Genomic DNA, 22,814 nt, shown 5'->3' on the forward strand with positions numbered 1-22,814 from the left:
GTCACTGAGTTGACTTCAACCCTATTAACTGCCTGTCAAAAACTACAGGGACACAAGAAAAAACAGAACATGTCATGTTGATGAGTTTTGTGAAATGGCTTTTTGGTGTAACCATAAAGCGATCACATGAAAACATTCAGTCTATAAATTGATGTTATAGCCTATCATATATATCCGATCTATCCAATATTGTTAGTTCTCTTGTTTTGGCATTAAGTCTTCATAGCAGAAATACAGGTACCATTCTACTACTCTTTCTGCACCTCCCTCTATCTCTTCGCTGTCACCACTGATTGTGACTAGGAATTTTCATCCAGAGAACTTACTGTCATATTGATGATAACTGTAACATTGTGTCAACTTTGTAAGTCACTTTGGATAAAAGCGTCTTCTAAATGCATAAATAAACAAACAAAATGTTTCTTTGCATGTCAAAATATGTTGTCTTAAATGTTTGTTGATAGTTTGAAATTTGGTGCTCTATAGAGGTAAATTAAGTTTACATAAGGGTAGTGTTCTGGAAAAATTGCAACTGTAACAGTAAAACCTAGAAGGTTCAGTTATCTGATAAACACTTAACCTATCTAGTATGAGCTAATATAACCACAAAGCAGGCTCGGCTGCTCCATGAGAGCTTATGTGCTTCTTTTCCTCCCACTTGAATGAAAACAGCAGCTTAACTCTGAACGCTTTCCTCAAATCAATAGCAGCAGTCTGAACCTAAATATAGTTCCCTGTCTTTTCTTTTACTTTGTCTAGGCTGTGATACAGTTAATCAGCTTTAGATGTCCATGATGGGAAAATGTGAGAGATCACAAATATGGAGCAGTGGAATAGAGCCAGGTGACTCAGAACATGCGACAGGAGGTCACTGTGGTGGGAGGAAGTGAGATGAATGACTGAGGTGTGAATCCTTGTCACTAATGGAGGCATCCACCTCCACTGGGCGCTTTTCCTGAGGTCTGTGATTAGCTTATCTGGATCCAGCTTTATGCATTCCGCCTCACAGCTTGGTGTCTAAATGCTCTCAAGTCATTGCTGTTGTTCACTTCAAAATTGCTGATATAATTCTTAGACTGAACCCTTGAAATTTTAGTGCAAAAGTTGATGAGGTGTACAAATAGCTAAAACATGCAATGCAATGTTAAACATGCAATGTTACTTTATAATAGGCTGTGCCGGTGTTTCATTGTTTGCCCTTTTCTGTGAAACACTTTGCATTTACCAGCTGATCTAAACAATTACCGTACCTGTTATCGGTAACGATCCTGCTCAGTGCAAAGACAAAAATAAATCATTGCTTTGGTGAACTGTTTGGGAATACATCATATTGCTATACTAAGATTTAAATTAGGCCTCTGAGTATTGTTTGGTACTGAGGATGCAAATTAATATATTTATTGGTAATCCTGCAGTCGTTTTTTACAGGTTAACAGTTTTTACAGTTGTTCTAAATTTGTTCTCAAAGATTTAAGCAACTGTATTTCATCCAAGGGTGTTTTTTTTTTTTTTTTTTGCATCTAAATATTGAAGCAGTTTTTACTAATTTTTTGGGCCTGTCAATGTATCAAACGTTTTGAATCATATTTGATGGAAAATAAGTTATCATTAAGGATACCACAATACTCAGTTGCCAAGCAGAGGATAAGTAGAAACAAGAATGTGGCCAAATTCCTGAAATTAGAATTTAAACCCTTGGCATATACTTCAAAATGGGTATCCTCTGTATGATATATACCCACTATATGTGAAACCTTACAATCAGATCAAGTCAGGGCTGTGGGATTATTACTCTGAAATGTTGAGTTTACTTCCGTTAAGAAAAAACGTGGCAGTAAAATTTGTTTACATTTTACCTAAATCTGCCAGAGGTATAAATAATAAGGTTGCTTTACACATGATACACCAAGCATTCTTTAACTTTTTCTGTCTTTTTCTCAGGTCCACTGCTTTCATCTACTGTAACCGCTGAGCCTCCTCTTTGCTCCATCAGCATCGTACACAACCACATGCAAACAACCCCATTAACAGTAAATCGGGTACTTTATGATTTATATAACATTTTTAAGAAAAACAGTCCATGCAGTAAAAAGCCAATAGTAACTTTGGGTTAAAATACAGTTGTCCTACAGAGAGCATTAAGGGAAATGCTTTTGTGTATGGATGGCATTGTGGTGAAGTTACATGTCTTGAGAACATTCCCACTTCATCCTTTGTTATCATTCTCAATCTTCCTTTTGAATAAAAAAAAATCGAATCTCCGCTGCCTCCTTCACTACAACAGTGGTCATTTATGATACTTTCTAATCTACAAATTTTTAGATTTAATAATACAATGCCAATTCCTATTACACATGTAGGTATTTCCGATCCTTCACAAAGCTTGCACCCAAACCAGTATTTTTCTTTTTTTTATAGAAAAAAATAGAAATATGGTTTATCTATCTCCAAGGCATGACTACTGCATACCACAGGTGTCATTACGCAACAGAAACACACATAGAAGATGACTGTCAAATAGGGACTACAGCCTACATGAAAACAACTATAAAAAACAAGTTACCCAAATATAGTACACAGATGAGGAAGGTCATTACATTTGCATGTTTCACATAGAGCACTCATGTATTCCCTCAAAATGGTGGGCAATGTCTGGATGGCCCATATAGACAAAGACTATCCAGGACATATATCATGGATTACATGTTTAAGAATGTCACAGTGGGGGTGGAGGTTAAACGGGACCCAAATGCAGAGACTTAAGCTGAGTTGGTTTCTTGCAAGATTTAATTAAACAAAAAGGGTAACAGAAGCAAAAAATCCAAAAACAAATCTTCAAAATCCAAAAAATAATTAAAACCAGGAATATGCACAAGGGGGCAAAGAAATGGTGACAAACCAGCCAAGAGTGACTGGAGGAGAATTCTCTTCCTTCAACAGGAGAAAAATAAATGGGAGAGAGAAACAAAGACCAGGCTAATTAGCAGATTGGGAGCAGGTGTGAACAGAGGCAAGAAGGGAGCTAGGGAAAAGGAGACTGACACAAGAGGGCAAACAAGAAATATCTAAGAACTCTAATACAATCAAACATAACTAGAACACAAAGAGAATTTTTTTAAAAAAAGAGATAAAACTTGAACAGAACCAACCAAAACCATAACAAAGAATAAACTATTGACAGGAAGCATCCTGCTTCCTCTTCCTACATTCTTCTTAATGCCAACACTGCTCAGATAGCAACTGCTGACACACGTGCATTGTCAGAAGTGTGTGGCCTTACTGATTTGCTCTATGCAGATGGACATTGTTGTCTAAAGGTCAACACAATCAGTCGGTGTCACGCATCATATATGATCCCCATTTTAATTAGTTTGCTATAACCCACACTAGCTAACGCTAAAAGTTATTTTTAAACCTATTAAAGGCAGAAATACTATAAATAATCTAATTTCTTTGTTGGAGGAGGTTGGGTGCATGGTATGTTTTCTTGCAACCATTCATTGTAAATGGATGATCAAGGAAATAGTGTCTCACATATAAAGCTAAAAATTCCTTATTAGTGACCAACTTATTGTAAAAAATTTAAAATAAATCTATCCCAGCCAACATATTATCAATGAAACAAAACTAAATGAATTCTCATATATAGATACAATTCTTAAGTTATTAATTTAGCTAATAAGCTAATGTATCCTTTAAGTAGCACTAGCAGTTAAAAGTAGTCTGTTTCTGCAAAGTGTACAATAAAGAACTTTTTAAATCTAGACTAAATATTGTCTTTAGTAAATGCTTATAAGCAGCTGGTTAATCAGAACCACAAAACAAGCAGCAAACTCATTTGCAATGATTTGCTAGAGACATGTCTAAAAAAGGAAATGTACAGAAACCAAAATCAGTATATTCCACACCACATAGGCTCAGGAGAAGGTTAGAGTATGAAGTACTGATACTCTGGATTTTGTCGTCCTGTGTGTCTGTGTTGTTTCTATCCTGAGCCATGTTCAGTGACTGTTAACACTTGTAGACTGCCTGACATAATTTCTAATTTTCTTAGCATTCATCTCTACTGACTCTTCTCAGGAATTGATTTGCTTTTCAGACCCATATCTGTATTTTTGCAAAATATTTCCTCTTGAGGATGTGGTTGAGAATTGGCCATTTTTCAGGTGACAGAGAGCAGTGCAAGTGGGTGGAGTTTGTATCTATGTAATCGTGACAGCAGCAGATGCAGAGCTGAGGATGTCCTGCTTTATATCCTGCCACAACAATTTTACTGGACTTAGTATCAACTGTGTTTTATTTTGTCAAATAATGTCAGCTTTGTTGATGATATGACAGATATGTATTGGACATTTATGGAAATATGAAACAACTTGCGTCCCTTATTGGTTGAGCGCAACAACTTTTAGTCAAATGAAGGAGGTTTCTGTACTTTACAGGATGGTTTATAACCCTAAACCTGGCAAAAAGGACAAAATTCTTCAAAGTCAAATATTGAGGTTAAGTATAACTTCTTCAAAGAACAGACTTTCTGAACCTTTGTCTTTCTGAGTCTTACAGGAAAAACCCAGATATCCAGTAGAGATTAAACAGAGCTTAAAGTAGATAGCACTAGGCCACAGCTTGGACATGCCTGAGACACCTCAGCTTTCTCAAAACAGAGATCACAGCTACCTGGTCTTGCAGTGACAAGTAAAGTGTTTTCAGCTAAACTATTTGGGCTTTTGAGGATTTCAATATAATTTTCTGTGTTTTTACTTTGTTTGAAAACCAAATTGCATAAGCTAACAAGGACCATATATTGGCAACATGTTTCGTAACCAGGTTCTAATATGTTTTGCAAATTATTTATAGTTATGTAATGTTATTTCAAAAAGGGTTAAAAGACTGATACAATCTTAATTTGTATGTAATTGCTGATCTGATATTTGTTTCCTAAAATTACAATTTTTTTTAAACAACTTTAATTTTGTCTGCTAGCTCTTTGTCTAAGCAGCTACAGTACAACCATTCCAGCATACTATACATGGCCTTAAAATAAGTCCTAGAGTCAATTAAGATTTTGTTTTGTTATTCCTAAAGAAAAAGTCACATAAAGTTAAGAATCAATTATCTAAATGGTTTCTGAGTAGCGAAAACCTTTTTATTGAATACAATTCTAGCGGATATTTTATTTAGCTCTTGGATTTGCATTGTGAATTTGTTTGAAGAAATTTTAATTGCTCTGAAGTCATTAAAAGCTAATCTGGTCGCATTCCAAATCATTTTAGAAGTACTTTGGTTCTCAAACAAAAAAAATCCATACTAGACATAAAACAACAGAGTAAGTAGGTAGTAGACACAAGGACCTTTGGTCAAATTTTGGCAAGAAAATATTATGAACAATTGAGGAAAGCCATAAATGTTGTTATCTAAGCATTTAAACCCTTAGTGAAATAAAGTCTGTCTTTGCTTTAAAAACAACAGCTTACAACATGTTAGCATGGTGTACCTTGCGATCCCTATTAGAATCTTGTTCGCTTGCCTTACACAATAGTAAACACATGGGATGATCAAAAATAATCCAAAACACAGGCTTTTAATGCTTTTCCCAAAGTTTTCAGACCTGTTAATTCTGCTAGTCTCCATTTTGGAAAGGTTAGGTGTCTCCAAAGGTCAGGACAGTTCAGCTTCTCAGCCATGTAGCAGCAAAGTTGATTTCCTTTCCTTTGAGACAGAGGATTCTTGTCTCTGGCATCTCAAAGTTTCCTGCAAACTCAGAGACATGCTTTGCTGAAAGCCTGTTTTGCAGAGTCTGTTTTTTAGTTTGCCAACAGGCCCACTTACAAAAATTTCAGGAACTTCTGATTCCTGTAGAGTGCATCGCTATCAATTCATGGGGTCTGTCCGATGTGGCTAGCTCAAGAGCAGCCGCAAAAAAGGATTTGACAAGCGTGAAGTACGGGCTTTGTCCCAGAGCGTGGCCGGGGTCAGTATGTCCTTGTGAGTGTCTTTTGATGGTCTTGTAGGAGGTTGATTTGCAGCAGTAGGAGAGGATAGTCCAGTAGAGCAAAACCCCCTCCTCCTTTATCAATATACAGGAAATTGGTCCTGGATATTCAAAATTAATATCCTTAATTAAAATGTATCTTTAGGTGTCGGAATTTGCTAATCTAATTCATTAGACATAAATAAATGTAACATTTACATACATCTGAGATCAGATGTTTCATCTGAGAATAACTGTGAGAAAAGTTAAAATGTTACACATATAAGTTACAAGGTCACAACTTTGCAAAAATACAATATAAATGCACCAGTACAAATCACACAAAATAACCTGATGAAGCTGTTACTTACCAGCTGGAGGCAACAATTCACCTGAAGGTTGCTAACCAACCACTTTAAAAGAGTTCACAAAATTAAATTTGAGAATACAACTTTAAAATACAAATAAAACCAATGAAACATCAGAGAGAAGGAACAAATACAAATTTTAAACTTAATCACATTTACTGGNTGTTTACAGTTATCTTACCCCATTAAGACTAAAACAGGAAATATGGTAGGATTTTATCTTGTGAGATATTTTGCCAGGGGATCTTAATACATGCAACCTAAAGAGTTCCTGCCATCTTTAACTTGTAATGGATTCACTTAGGAAAATTTCACCCGAGAATATATGAAACACTGAGACCCAAGTTACATTACAAAAATGAAAGTGGAGGATACCAAACTTCTCATCTGGTGTTTCAGTTTTCTTGCAATTTGAAATAAGGATAAACCATAAATATCATTATGTCATCCGGTTTTCCGGAAGACATCAGTGACAGAACTGCTATAATAGTCATTATCCATTCAAACTCTTCGCTGTGATTTAGTCGGAGCACACAGGCAGTCAGGGTAACAAAAAGTAATAATGACATCAGTTCTCCACTCCTAACGCATGGAATTGACCTAGACCTCACAAACCTAGACCATACAAATGTCACCACATACCTTTCCATAATTCAACTACTAGCAGAGAAAATTTTGTACAGCAGCAACATGAATCAATGCAGAGGTAAAATATTAATACATTTCCATTAAAAATTCCCTTTCAAATGTTGTATTTGTGGATACTGGGAAGGGTGGTTCTTTGATAAGGCTGACCCCCATCCCCTATCCCTACAACCCACCCCCAGTGTTTAATGCACTTTAACTGTTTCCTCTTAGGAAATAGAACTAGGAGTGCAATATGTCATTGAAGCATTACTGCTGATCTATTCTTCTCTGATAAGATTCCATAATGAAAACAGAGTCCAACTGATTCAGCAACTCAGATTGCACAGTGAGAGTCAAGCAGAGAGAAGGCAGTAAAAGTAAGAAGCTGGTAATCTACTTCTTGTCTGATGGCAGGTACATCCTCCATCCCTCACCAATATAACACAAAAAAATCATGTCAGGAATAAGATTAAATCAAGAATAAAATTGAAAATGATAAACCTAAAATTTAGCCAGAGATTAAATTAATTTAAGGAGCTCTATGCATGGGGAGCAACAAACCAAAACAACAGATGGCAATCATCGCCACTAGTTTGGATTGAAATAACTTAATATAGGAGGGTCAGAAACACTTAAAATTGTGTCCTTCTCATGTATAAGGTGTTTGCAAATTGCAGCATGTAACAAACTCTTCGATAATTGATCCGTCAATGAAAAGCATTAGAAAAGCAAATACATTCGTACAATTTTCTAACTTTCTTTTGACACATTGCAGGCCTGTGTGTGCATTGGTGATAAATTGTCATTTAAATCCCATATCAAAGAGGTCTTTAGAATGTCCTTGTTTCATCTGCGGAATATTGCAAAAAATAGAAATATCCTGTCCAGCGGGGGTGCTGAGAAACTAGTCCATGCATTTGTTGCTTCAAGGCTAGACTTTGGTAATTCTTTACTATCAGGAAACTCAAAAACTGTAGTTAAAAGTCTTCACCTAATTCAAAATGCTGCAGCCAGAGTTTTGATGAAAATGAAAAAGAGAGATCATATATCTCTTATCCTAGCTTCTCTTCATTGACTTCCTGTGGACCCCTGTGTAGCAATGACAAATAAATAATTCTGATTCTGAATAGAATTTAAAATCCTGCTGCTACCTTATAAAGTCCCATCTTATATCAGAGATATGATTGTTCCTTATCTTCCCAACAGAGCACTTCGCTCTCAATTTGCAGGTTTACTAGTGGTTCCTAGAATTTCTACAAGAAGAATGAGAGGCATCAGGCTCCTCTCCTGTGGAACCCACTACCAGTTTTAAGCCGGGCATACACTGTGCGATTTTTTTTTTTTTTTATCATTACACACAGCTACAGCTCACACTGTACGACGAAACCGCAAGGTGTCATTGTACAGTGTGAGTTCACAGCTACAAAGGTATATTCTCACACTGTGCAGCCCGACGCTCTGATGCGATCTACCTGCTCACACTGTACTTCTAAAAAACACGTAGGATTCAGCTCCGCAGTGAGATGGCGCTACTCAGACGCCTCTCTCCGGAAGCCAAATGAGTAGAAGAGGAATATGAAGCTCACTAGGGTGAAACGCGCTGCCTTGGCAATTTTTGCAATTTTGTGTGCTGAAAGCCCTAAAAAGAAAAGGTGACGATGTATTTGGAGAAAGTCATGGCTGAGCAAACATGACTACTACGGACTGTCAATTTTACAGAAAGAACTCCATTTCACTCGCATCCCGCTATGGTTTTGTGTTTTCATCTGAGAGGAAGAAGACAAATCCTTGTTTGCGCATGCCCACTGAGCGATTTGCCCACGATGTGTGACTGAAAATCGTGATTTTCAAAAAATCTAAGATTTTCAGATCTTTGATTTTCTCTTGACCACACGATTCCTGATCAGGTGGTGGTCGTGAGAGGCTGATCGCCCCTCGTTACCCCCTGTAAACTGCAGGATGCACGATCAAGCTGAAAGTCGAAAAATTCTCGCACAACTGGAAAGCTTGCCCAAAAAGGGCAAAAATCGTACAGTGTATGCCCAGCTTTTGTCTGTGAGGCAGAAACCCTGTCTACTTTTAAGGGTAAAAACTTTCCTTTTTGATAAAGCTTATAATTAGAGTGCCTCAGGTTATCTTGACCTATCTCTATAGTTATGCTGCTATTGGCTTAAACTGCTGGAGGACATAGTGACCCTTTTTCATCATTCTGCCTCATTCTATCTATACTCTCCCTTTCTGCAGAATTTGTTAGTTCAATCTCTAACTTTATGCTCTCTCTGCTTTTTCTCATAGTAGCTTCATCTGGTCTCTTCCTGTTTGTGTATAATGCTATCCTGGAGAAGGATGTCCTCTGTGCTGCTGCCATTAAGGCCTTTGTGGAAGTTGGAACATGGCCTGTTTTTCAGTGTGGCCCTTGTTCTCTGACTGCGACAAACTGTATGTGCTCTCTTTTATCCTCTCACATGGGAGCTCGTCTGCCTGGCTGTGTGTTTCCCTGACAGGGCCGCCTGTGGAGCTGGTTGACAGTTGCCTATTGTATCTCTGCTTTTTTTTTCTATACCTGCTTCGGTCTCCTTGAACCCCAGTCGGCCTCAGCAGATGGCCGCTTACATTGAGCCTGGTTCTACTGGAGGTTTTCCTCTCCACATTCGGTACAATCATGCTTGGTGTGAGCGATTGCCTTTGAGTCAATGAGTCAATGCAATCAACTGGTTTTCCTTAGATAGAAAAGTTTGCATCAATTTCACTGTATGATCTTGATGAACCGTCTTTGTAAAGTGTCTTAAGATGACATGTGTTGTGAATTGGAACTATATAAATAAAATTAATAGCATATGTGAGTTTGAAATTGAACTTGTACAGATTTCCCCGGTTGGACGGTTGCTGTAGAGGCAAGTGAATGTCGCCTTTTCAAAAATGTCCAGTACAAATTGAATGGAAATTAAACAATGTGGGAGTGGGGTTAAAACTCAGAACCGCAGGATTCCAAGCTCTATGCGCTAACCACTAGGCTACCACACCCCTACAATGAATTAAATCATAGACAACATTTCAACAACAAATCAGAGACAACAACTTATGAGCAGGTTTTCTTGTTAATCTGGCTGAACAGTTGGAGAGGGGCACCTGTCCTAGTGGTGAAGCAAGTAAACCACAGACTAAGGATACAGTCCACAAAGAAGCAGGTGTTACAGCATATTCCGAGACCCATCATACATTGTGACTCAAGGTCCTGTCACCAGTCTGCTATTTACTAATAGTTGTTAGTTGTTGTTTCTGCCATCCTGTTATCTGCTCTTTCTAGCACCCTCACAATCTAAATTACTTACAAAGTCTCACAGAAAACACAGGTTCCCTTTTAAATTGCCTTGTGCATGTCTATGCTTTCACATTGAAGAGTGGTTACGAGCCTGTCCTGGTAGTGCATCCATAAGGTTTAAGAAAGAAATAATAAGTGGTGCAATCAGAGGCAGTGCTTTACTCTTAATGATTTCATTTGATGCACCAGTTAATAGTATGCTCACAATTATATGATTTTCATATTTCTTATTTGAGATGCATCTCTCATCTTCCTGTGTATTCATCCCATTGCATCCATCCTTTCATACCATTACCATTTAATGACTCGTTTTTTTAATAGCTGTTTTGTAGCTGTTTTTTGTTATAGACTAGTGTTTTTATTGTTGTTGTTTTAATGTTTTTTTTGTTTCTTTTTTATGTTTCAGACTTCTCACAGCATGTTATTGATCAAATAAAACAGATCAATATATTTCTGTAAACCCAGAATATATCCCGTGCGTATCTCTATGGATCTTCTCTGTATCCCTTTATTTCTACACGACAGCTGCTGTCATTTAAGGATAACTTTGCTTTCCGTTTCATGGTACAAAAGCAATACATTTTCAAAGCTCAATCAAAAGTAGTGCAGGAATTTAAATTATGCCAAAGGTATGAAAATAATACAGAAGTAAAAGGAATCTTGATTTCTTTATGTTGGTTTACATGCTGCGCTTTGCCTGAGCTGTCTGGGAGCATCACATCATATTTCCACACCATCACATCTTTTAAACAGAATACATCCGCAGGGTGTTTAAACATGACTTATAATGAGCACAAATTTAATTATATAACTTATTTTATTTTACTGACTCATGTAAATGAAGGAGGGAAATTATTTTATTCCTATATTTATGAGATCAGCTTAGCATGAGGGTTATGTAAAGTCAAAATAAATCAGCATGTGCAGCGGGTGAGTCGAAAGTCTTTTGATATTACCCTTCGAAGCAAGAGATTGCACTCGCCATCCACACTAAACCTTCCCATACTGGGTGGATGTTGTCTCTGATTTAATTCATTAAATTCTTCTCTTTTTAATAACACAAGTCCACTACAGTTACTTCCAAGGTGGTTATTGTGTCAACATTTCAACTGTCAAAAAGTATAATAAAACACCACCTTGGGTGAGTTTCTGTCAGCAGCACTGGTCCCAATAAGTGACAGGTCCTGTACTTTAGTAATGAACTGTCTGATTCATTCTCCAGACAGTAAAATAGCCTGCCTTTACCCTTACAGACATCAGGAAAGTGTAAGACACCAGATAAAAACTGCTAAATATATGAACATACTTTCCACATTCTCTTTTCATATTCCATGTTGCATTCATATTACTGTAGTTCCTTGTGGAAAATGTTTCACACTTTTTACAAATAAAATTCTAAAAAGGGATTTGCATATAGACCCCTATACTCTGATACATGTAAATAGAATCCAGTTTAAGCAGTTTCTTCATAAATCATCTTACATTTGTTGTGTCCAAGAAAAGAGGGAGAGATGCTCCATTATGTCATTAAGTCTGCTGGTTGTTGATTTCACCTCAACATGGGTGGACATGGATTTATGGAGCGAGTTACAGAGCTGTTTTATTTTTTTTTTGCCTGTGTTTTTTTTTTTTTCTACCTTTGGAAGCCACACAAAGCAGTCAGCATCCCTTGATTCAACAGATTCCTAGAGACAGAACCAGTATAGCAAATACCACCACTTCCTCAAGAAGCTACGTCTGGATAAAGGTCACTTTCAGTGGTACTTCCATTGATACATGACTAAGTTCGGGCCCTGCTGTCCCATGTCGGGGGACAAATCAACTGGACAACGTCTCTAAGGGGAGAAGGTGTTCAGGAGCCCAGAAAGGGGAAGTGGGAAATCAGTGTGAAAACATCAGCAGAGAGAGCACCAGAAATTTGACAATGCAGAAAAGGTAGGAGGACGAAACAGTCCCTCCAGGGCTAAATTCAAATGTTTTTTTTTAGAGCTACTCACAAACCAAATAAGAGCATTCCCCACTTCCTCCTTTAACAACAGTAAATGCTGGACAGGAAGAGCATTCATCGGCAGGCAAGTAGCTTATGGTCACACTGGAGGAGCTACATCAAGTAAGTAAACTTTAACTATATAGAACTTTTCAGCAACAGGAGTCACAAAGTACAAAAGCTAAATACACAACTCAGGGAGATTCTCTGGGAGGAGTCTGTTCTTAAACAACTATATGTAATACAAAAATATGGCCTTTATAATTGTCAAAGTCAATTGAAGGAAACCCATAATAACATTTTCTAATAGTCTGTCTGACACCGAAAAGGAGGTTGCTGCAAATACCTGGTAGGATAACATCCAAGGATAACATCCAAACTATTATTATGCACTACTTTGAGTGAGATGCATCACATTAAAATAAAACACATCAGGGACTGTGGCAGCAATGAAGAATAATTGTTTAAAAACACTAATAAATAGTTTTGTACTTTGCATGTAATTGTCATATCAAAAAGCACTGTAATGGACTCAAACAAAATGGTAGTTACAGTACAATTTGCAAAATGAGGTCAAAAAGGCCAGAAATGATAGAAGAACAAAATAACGCAGGGCACTGCTGCACATTTAATAGAAGCACAGATATGAATCTATAAAGCTCTACAAATAGATACTTGTGCTATCTATTTGTACAGGGAACAAGAATCACATCCCTCTCCTGGTGGAGGCCCATTTTGAAGACATTTTAATTATCCCCAATAAATTAGCAGCGATTGAAATTCTAGGCCCTGACAGTTTGCAAAGTACTCCTGAAAAGTGCTTCCTATGCTGCGCTGCCAGCAACTTACAGAGAATTAGGAGCGGATACTAGGAAAATATCTAATTGTGTACTCGCTGGGAGGCTATGTGGTGGTGTGCTGCTGTTTCCTGTAAGTGGCTGGCTGCTGCTGTTGCAGCCAAGGGACCACCTGGGGTTCTGAAGGAGGTCTTTTTGGTTTGTAAAAATCATTATGATCAGCTAACTGATGTGGGCAGAGCATAAGGATGAACAGCATTAATCTATAATGATAATGCTTAAGTTGGTTATTTTATTTTCCTCTTGGGCTCAAGGAATTTGGATCATTAACTATACATTTGAATTAGCTGCCAAGTGTACACCTAGTGATCTATCTCAAATTTAGTTGAACTACAATATGTAAATATTAGTCAGGTACTGACAGAGCTATTATCTAACATAGAGCAGGGCCAGCATGAGGTTCAAAAGGCCCATCGCATTTGGGGCGTAGTCAACATTAAAATAATATGCAGACTGGAAAATCTTATGCTTTGCACAAAAGCGTCCCAAATACGTTACTTCTCACTAATGACCAATGGTTACAGTGTGCATAAAATGTCACCATAGGTAGCAAAATAAGAAAATATTTTTCATAGCAATTTTTTTATTTGAAATTAAGATTTCAACTTTTTTTCTTGTTAAAATGTAAGACTAAAAACTGTTATGTTAATCATGATTAATCAATTATTTCAAAATATGACCTTATTCTGTAGTTAAACTTTAAGTGGAGTATACAGAACCCAAAGAATGCTATTTACTGAAACTCAGCCAACTCACAGACGTAATTAGTCCAAAACAGTGCAAAATATATATGCATATCTTCCATTAAGGATAAAAAAAAAAAGCTCTATTCTATCCAGAGCTTCTCAAGTGGCAGAGTTTAACCTCAACTGGTTCCGATTGTAAAAAAATTACTAAAAAAAGTACCTTTTGCTCTTAATTTCTTATTATTATTATTATTATTATTATTATTATTATTGTTATTGTTATTATTATTATTATTATTATTATTATTATTTTTATTATTATTATTATTGCTAAATAAAAAGTAATGGCAGATAAATCGGTTGGCAAAATAATCATAAGTTGCATACAAAGAACCTAATATGTGTAGAGAATATCTCTGCCAAATGGTTGAAAAGGCAAGTTTGCTTCTATGTTCCAAATATTCCCAGGCAGAGTGCGTAATACTAGGGGGTCTGGGGGGGCTTGACCCCCCTGGTTAACCCATGAAACCCTCTGAAAGCCTCAAAAGCAAAATTTGAAGGGGGTCTTAAATTGTGTCAAAACATTAAAAATAAACATTTTTTGTCACCAATGGTCACTAAAATATTTTTAAGCTCATCATGTCCAATATTTAAAATTCAAAACATTTATTCACAAATACGTTCAATTTTTTGCCAAGTGGAGCCAGCCAATCCTGTTCGAGTATGCAAATTAGCCATGTGCTCTTCAGCACTTAATAACACAACCAGACGCGGAACAGATTGTGTGAAGAGAGCATGTCTTCACTCCTGTTTGTGGACCTCAATGGACCTCTTCTGGACAAATTCGACCCAGTTCCATTCGTCAGAAACTAGATTAAAGCAGGACATCGCCTCTCTTCTTCCTGGAAACCAGGACGGCAACCACAAGAAGGCATCTTTGGTCGGTTCTAACTTAAGGTAAGAGGCTATTTTATAAATTGTCCTGTATGTAGGCCTTGTGTTTGGTTGTGGTCTTAGTAAAGCAGCCTAGCCTTGGAGTTGGAGAGTGATTGTATATGTGCGTGCATGCGTGTGTGTGTGAAAGAGAGAGACAGGCAGAGAGAGAGACAGAGAGAGACAGAGAGACAGACAGTCTTTGTGCATGTGTGTGTTTTCATAGACTGACTGTTCAGGCTCTTGACCGCTCCACCAGATTCACAAAAAGCTTCATTCTCCTGCCATTACCATCTGACTTTTTGCACTAGCATAAGCATTGTTTATTTTATATTATTGTACATTTTATATTTTATTGTGAAATTGAATGTTTAAATTTTTGTATTAGGAACTGATCTTATCTGTTGTGCCTGTGCACTTTATCTGTTTCACTGTTGATGAATGAGAAACGTCCTCTCGAGTCCTTGTATGTCTGGTGAATGTGAAGAATTGACATTAAAGCTGACTTTAACTTTGACATTGTAATGGTATAGGCCTATTGCATCTTGAGAAAATTTTGATTGGTATTGCACAACAATCGGGAGATGGGGACCCCCCCAAATATTGACAGGTATTTCGCACACTGTTCACAAGTTTTCCTTTTTTCTAGTGGTCTAAAAAAATAGTGAGGACAATCCCTTTTACAGATATAAATTTAATAAATTCCAATTCATATTTTAAAAAACAAACTTTTAAGCACTGAAATACCCAACTCATAATTTGGTCTCAAAAAACTTTAGATCTGCATGACAATGCTTAAAAAGAATTATTTTGTCTGTCCCTTTCTTCCTATTTATATATTTTTTTATTATACAGGAAATAAATAACAGAAAATCGGAATGCAGCCGGTCTGATTGTTTTTGTTGGGCTGGTTGACATTTTTTTTCTGTCACCAACTGGTTCAGACCTTATATCGCTTCTCAAGCCTTTTACCAGTCTGCTTTAGAGATCGACTAATACATTTTTTTTTTTTTAGGCTGATGTTGTTACCAGTTATTTAGAAGTAAGCCTACACAATTCACAGTGCTATTTTGGGACGATTGTTGGAGCTTATATTGCCTTTCCTTCCTCAATTTACATGATAAAAATAACGCAATAGGCCTCATACAACATTTTAGTATTCTTCTTCATACTCTTTCTTTTACTTTTACTCCAACTGTTGGCTGTTCTGAATGCCACCGCATCAGTTTTAAAAAACTTCCTTAAGTAAATGATAGGAAATGATCTTTGTAAACCTTATGCAATCCACCTGTTAGGTTAGTGAGTTTTCTCGATGTAAATCTGCATAATTCCTGCCCCAATAATACCATGTAAGGCTGCATATTAGTGGGAAGGCTATGAATTACCACGTTTATCAGGTTTTCATTTATAACAATAGAATTGACTATCAGAAAAAAATTACTGGTTTGGACATTGAGAATCTGCTGACTGAGAGCTTAGCAGCTGAATCAAAGGACCAGTACAATCCATACAGGAAAATAAATCAAAGTGCCTAAGGAAGAGGAGTTGTTGGTCCTATTAGGGAGAGTTTGAGATAAAAGTAATCCTTCTCATAACATTATAGACTTGACATTAAGACATTTTACTGTTTTTCCTCAACTGTCTCTAATGGTTTTGATTAGCTGAGCTCTGACAACCTTCACAGCCGTTCTATTGGGTTTAAGTTAGTGAGGGGAACTTGTGTCTAACCACAACAGGGCAGAACATCGACCTGAAAGGGCTGTTGTGATTGTCTTGTTCTTTTTTTGCAAAGAGGGATAATAAAATGCCAACTGAGTGAATTAACATCTATCTCCTTTATTTAACGGGATTGCAAAGCTGAATCCCACAACAGCTGTAAATGCAGTGGTTGCACTATTATGGAAACCAAAATAAAAATCCTGATCTGAAAATACTCAATGAAATCCACTAGGGGAAGGAAGAGGAGCAATATATGAAGTAAATGCTTAATATGAGTTCTGTCATCAGTAAAATGTAAATTATAATTACAGAGTTACATAATATTTAAGGATGTAGCCTAAAAAATTGACAATTGCTCCAAAGAAAAGCAGATGAGGTCATTTAGTGAAAAACTAGGGTTGGATAACAGCTGACCAATAGAGCAAGTCTGGAGAACTTGTAAAATTTGTTAATTCCCGAGAAAATAGAAGTAGGAGAAAAATGGTGAATGTTACATTTTCTCCTAAATTACTTGTGCAAACAATGCAGGAATGGATTCATTCGTACAAACACTTCTTGAGTGAGGCCCACTTATAGCAAATGTTCACAAGTCTCAAATTAAACTAAAAATAAATATTTATTAAAACATCAAGCAAAGTAAAAACAATGGATAGCAGCTGAAGGGAGAGGAAATGCAGACACGTATTGGATTATACCTATATTAGCATTTCACAATCATAATATCAACCAAAAATATTGGCAGGCTGATGCATCAGCCTATCTCTAGTTTCCTCCCTAACAACAACAGTCTATTCACACTTTCAAGAAACTTTCGAAATGAAACACAGACTCAGGCTGAAAATCAGGTTCTCTGAGGTTTCTCAAGAAAGAAAATTAAAAGTTTTTTAAAATGATTTAAATTGCGGGGCTGCTCAGTTGTGCAGTGGGTAAAAATATATATTTTATTTCTCATCCAAATTTAATGGTTACTGATATTTACTAACTAATCACCTATTTTGATAATTATTGATTTATTTGTGGAATTGTGGCACTTTTGGATTTCCATAAAATTAAGTGCATAGTTAGTTGTTTTTTTAATACCTGCAAAATTTATTGATTTATTTATTTTATTATTATTTATTTTATTGTTTCCAACAGTCGCAATAAGTGACACTGAATGTCAGCCCTGTGTTGTGACTGCAGGACCCTCGGAGGGCTGCAGCATCAGGACCAAACTATAGAGCGATGCGCCTGCGGAGCCACAGCGAGATAAAGTGTTGCAATAAACTCCTGATCAGAACTCAAAGCCCCTGAAACAAACTAAGAATTTACGATCAGGAAGAAGTCTAAAATTCATCACAACCCCCTTTAAATGTCTCTACTTCACTCTTAAAATTAATCCGTTTTATAATTTATGAAGAGAGGTTTACTCGAATATATATTTTCTTGTATAGCCTACAGTACAGTAAAATCGTGTTTGTTTGGTTGCTGTTGTTTTTTTGTTTTGTTTTTATTGTTTTTATCAAAAGGCATTGTTCTCCCTCTTACTGTCACCATTACTCAACAGTTTTTTGTCAGGGAAATATCCATTTAATACAAACAATTTGTAAGAAATGTGCTGTATGGTGCAGGAAGCAGATGAGACCGCGTCGTTTCCGATAACCGCCGAGAAACATTTCGCGCTTTTCAGAGATCCTAACTTACCTTGGCAGCAAAAAGCGCTTCTAAATTCAAGATCCACTGACTGTCGAGAAGTCGAGTGTGACCACGGAGAACCGCAACACTTCCCCCGAATCTGAGCGTTCCGGCGAAGTTTGGAGGTATAAAAGTACTTCGAGCCAAATACTTGCGCTCCTGCAGTTAGTAGTACTGTACCATCTGTTGTGCCGTGCGCATCGAGCAGCGCGCGGCGAGGAGAGGAGAGGAGAGGAGGAGAGAGGCTGCAGGGGGGTCCAGAGCGAATAACCCCCCAGAGGATGTGGAAGCGCACACTCATGTAAGATTGCGGAGCCATAAAAGCTCATTTAAGTTGCACCAAATAAGCAGCGTCTGACAACTTTTAATTAGTAAGAGGAGACCCGAAAATATGCATTTAGTTTAAATGCTTGGTTGGTCCCTCCATTTCTGTGGAACATATCAAAGGCGCAGAGGAATTTTGTGGGCGTCGTGGTAAAATAAAAAAAAAAACACAAAAGCAAAACAAAACTTAAAATTACTAATATTTTATTGCTGTGGATTATTCGTAGCAGGATATAAAAAATCAGGCTTTAATTTCAAGCAGGCTATATTTATCGAGTAATATTACTCAAATATCCAATAAATGATTGCTTTTTATATACTAGCGCTAACAACAATAACTGGAACATTTATTTATTTTATTGTAATTCAGTAAATCATTGTTTCTGACCTCCTGATTTTCTATGGAGTAAAAATGGTCACGGTCTTGGTTCTGTTATGTTTTACTTTGCTCCATGTTTTCTAGTTTTAGTGGTTTAATTCCTATTTTGTTGTATTTTCTGGATATATTTGAGTTCTAAGGTTTTTATTTGTTCCCCGCTTGTGTTTGTCTTCCTTTCCCTAGCTCCTTCTAGGGGTGTAAATAATAATTTTGTATCGATCCATCCGACGATCCCATGCATCGACACCCCAGCAAAAGTATCGATTCAGCTCTTCTAGCGGGTCCAACTTCATGAGTTGTTTTCCGCAGTTTCGGTCATAAAAACAAAACAAGCCGGCCTCCTGTCTGCGGCACTGTCTGTGGTCTCCTACAATTTGGGAGAGGTGCAGCAGAGTGTCTGTGGAAGGGGTGGGGACGTCGACACTCTGGAGCCGAGGTATTGGATTGTATTCATTGCACTGATATTGTGCTGTATTTTTTAAGCAAGGCCATTCAGAATCTATAACGCAGGGGCATTATTATATTTCAGTGAATGAGGTTTAATAGGCCTAGGTGTAGTACAACTTTTCTACTTCTGCTATTTGCTGGTGTTTCTCAAATAAAATGCATAACCATATTAGAGGTTTCATTAATTTATTTCAAATTTGAAACATTGTCTAGCCTGTAAGGTTAATAAAAAAAAAAAATTTAACGAATTAATCGAATCGTATCGTGGCGTATACTTGAGTTTCAAAAATAATCGAATCATTGGGTCAGCAAATCGATGCTAAATCACATCGCCAAGAGGGGTGTGATTTACACCCCTAGCTTCTTCCTAGACTGCTCTCTTCACACCTGCTCCCAATCTGCTTGTTAGTCCTCTCTTTGTTCAGTCTACCATAAATACTCTCCTTGTGCAGTTCCTCAGCTCTGGTTCCTCGTCGTGGTCCGTCTTTCTTTGTCTTACTTCATATACCCTGGCTCCTAGTTTTTGTTTTCCTCTGATGTCTCCATGGTTGTGGTTTGTTTTATATTTTTTATGTTGGATTTTTGGATTCCCGCCTCTGTTACCTGTGTTTATTTCATTAAAGCTACAAAGACCCACCTCTGCCTCTCCTCCAGACTAGTGGACTTTTAAGATTGCAATTACAACATTAATGAAACAAAATAACACAATTAAAGATTAACTGCTTAAATTGTCTAACCAACCTCAATGAAAAATTAAATCTCTGCTAGATATTTGAATAAAGGTATCTTTTATTTTTTGCAAAATAACACATACCTTATTTGGCATAAAATTAAAAAACATTAATGACAGGCAATCCCTCCACTAAGATTAACTGGAACCCACGGCTAATTCTTGGCATTTGATGCCACATTCTCCTACCCTAAGATGACAAAGTCATGAATGCATTTAGGAAAGCAACTTTAACTTCAGGGTGTTTACTTTTGGGGACAGTTTAAATCCATCCAACTCCAGGAAAAGTTTTTGGAAGAAAAAGTGTACAAAAGTGTAGTGCAAAGTGGCAGGGTATGCCAGGTTCAGGGTTTGGCAGTCCTTTTGCACCCTGCAAAAATTACTGTTGTTGGGACTACCTCTTGCTCTGTGTGTGATCCTGTAACGTCTGGACTCAGACCAGTATCAATCGTGCTGTGAGTTACAGTGCGCATGTGCCATGCGTGCATTTCAAAACGCTACATTTTTAGACGTTTAAATTTTATGTAGTATTTTTAGGTTTATGTACATACTGCTATAAAACATTAAACTAGTGTATGGAAATCTAATTAAAACTTACTCTTTCCCCAAAGTTCATGTATTATATTAAAAAAAGGTTTAATTTTACTTCAGAAGCTCTAATTTTAACTGAAGCTTAAAAATACAGAAAAAAAATTATGACAAATACTGTAATAGAGTTTACTGCACCAAAAAATATACTTTTTTCAGTGTAGGTATTGATGTAATGAAAACAAGGAATATTCAGTTTTATTCCTTTCTGTTCTTTTCTGTTCTGTTCTATTCGGCATAAGTGATTTTAAAAAAGATACTTTTTAAATTGATTCAAGAAAAATATTTACTTATACCAATCAAGGTAATTGAGTATACAGTTACAGAGAATAACTAAGAATTATCTTGATTGGTCTGAGTAAAGTGATGTTTGAGGAAAAAGCGCCTGCATCACAGCTTCTACAAGGTGATTGGTCTTTGAATGAGAGAATCTGAAGAAAGCTGAAAATTTCTGAACCAAAGGGGATCTTTGTCTCAGCCACAACAGGGGGGGGGGGAAAGTGTGTGACAATAATTCACTGGTCATGCTTTGATCACTGTTTCCTTATTTTTAGCAATGTTGTATCATAGCACCTTTACAAAAAGTGGTCACTACAAACTCTGGCATTTTTTGACTCAGCTCCCTTGAAGTCAACAAAATGTTAGTAAGCCATTTTCCCTGCATCTTTTCTAGAAATCCTTAGTGAGAGGCTCTTTTTTAATATCTTCACAGGGAACATGAAAGTATCCTTTATTGGTCTTGTGATTTCATCTGTTAGAACAACCTTCAACAACACACGAAAAAGGCATGTTCAAGTGATGATTGAATGCTTGCTAAACACACGGGTCTACTCAACTCGCCCAGCAGACCACCACTTCATGAGACGCATAAGTAATGAGTAAAAAATACATGTTGAAGTCTATGATGGTGATCTGGCTATGATTAATCTGACTAACCTGTTTTTCTTAGAGAGCAAAAACGTTCTTCTCTCGCACTTTCACTTTCAATGAAAGTTAAAAAAGGCCAATATCCTTCTGGTAGAATGGGCACGCACTTTTTTATTAACAGAATCAAAACTGTGTTACCTATCCTGTGATCACATTTTAGGACAAGAGCTCTCAGAGGGAACTCGCTTGGAAGAGCACACATGGGTATTTTGGAAGCTATTTTAATTTCCCTTTACTAATAAACTCTTTACTTGATAGTGTAATGTTGAATGCTAAATTCCTTGGATGCGTTATCAGTAAATTTACTGAAGATTTCAGACAGCTCCTTCAACACCCCCAGGGTGTTTTCTCTAGGAATTTTGTATAATATAAAGCTTATGTGTTTTCAAATATTAACCTTGTTAAGTTTATAATTCATTGCATAATAATTGGAATGAAACTTAACAAAACAACAATTAAGAATTTAGATGTGATTAACTCAGAATAAATTGTGTGTTGTGTGTTTTATTGCACTTTTGTCATTTACTGTCCAGGTAAATTTGCTGTACACTGAATTTTTGCAGTCTTTGTGCATTTATAAATACGAGAACCCATCTTGTAACACTCAAACTGGTCTCCTTTTTAGACAAGCCCAAAAACGTGTCTGCAATTACATGGGGTATTTTTATTTAAAACGGGACATAGAGTTGAGACAAAAGTAGAGCTGCCTGGCCATAGGAAACCCTAAATCGATATGGCAGCACCGTAGGATGGACGAGTACAGTAGCTGCTGCAACCACATCTGTGTTGTTTGAATCCACAATTTAATCTTTGAAAGAGGAACAACAAGAACATAATAGTGCAAGCATTCCCAGATCGATCATATGTACAGCTAAATCTGTGAGCAACAGATTTTTAGTCTGGCTTGCCAGGTTAATGGCACTGTGGAGTAATGCACTGTGGAGTACCAACTGTATCCTCTTGTGCAGCTGATATGATCAAAGGCATGCTGATGATACTAATAAAACATGAAACTGATGGTAAACTTGCTAAAACCTTCTATATTTGTAGGTTAATTATTTAGATTGTAAATAAGCATCCTTGTGCAAAGGTGAAAGAAAACTTTGAGGAATTAGCAACGACTTAAAAAAATTCCAATGTGGCTGGTTGATTAAGTGAGTCACATTATCCCTGTGTACAGGCTTGTTCATGATAAAATTAATGGTCAGGAATCAGAAGGATGTGATTCGATTGATGCAAATGATGCAAATTGGCTGATATGGCAAATGATGGCAATAT

General features: G+C 36.9%; 1 protein-coding gene across 1 annotated transcript in view; it reads right to left on the reverse strand.

Moving 5' to 3' along the window:
• Nucleotides 1–18,319, reverse strand: part of camkv (CaM kinase-like vesicle-associated) — a 65,107-nt gene extending 46,788 nt beyond the window's left edge. Inside the window, exon 1 of the mRNA XM_015398329.1 lies at nucleotides 18,151–18,319. The gene's annotated coding sequence lies outside the window, so the exon portion shown is untranslated. The remainder of the gene's footprint in view (nucleotides 1–18,150) is intronic.
• Nucleotides 18,320–22,814: the final 4,495 nt, after the last annotated feature.

This window comes from Cyprinodon variegatus, unplaced genomic scaffold (assembly GCF_000732505.1).
Source record: "Cyprinodon variegatus isolate N-32 unplaced genomic scaffold, C_variegatus-1.0 Scaffold29, whole genome shotgun sequence".
In the NCBI taxonomy this organism is placed as follows: Eukaryota; Metazoa; Chordata; class Actinopteri; order Cyprinodontiformes; family Cyprinodontidae; genus Cyprinodon; species Cyprinodon variegatus.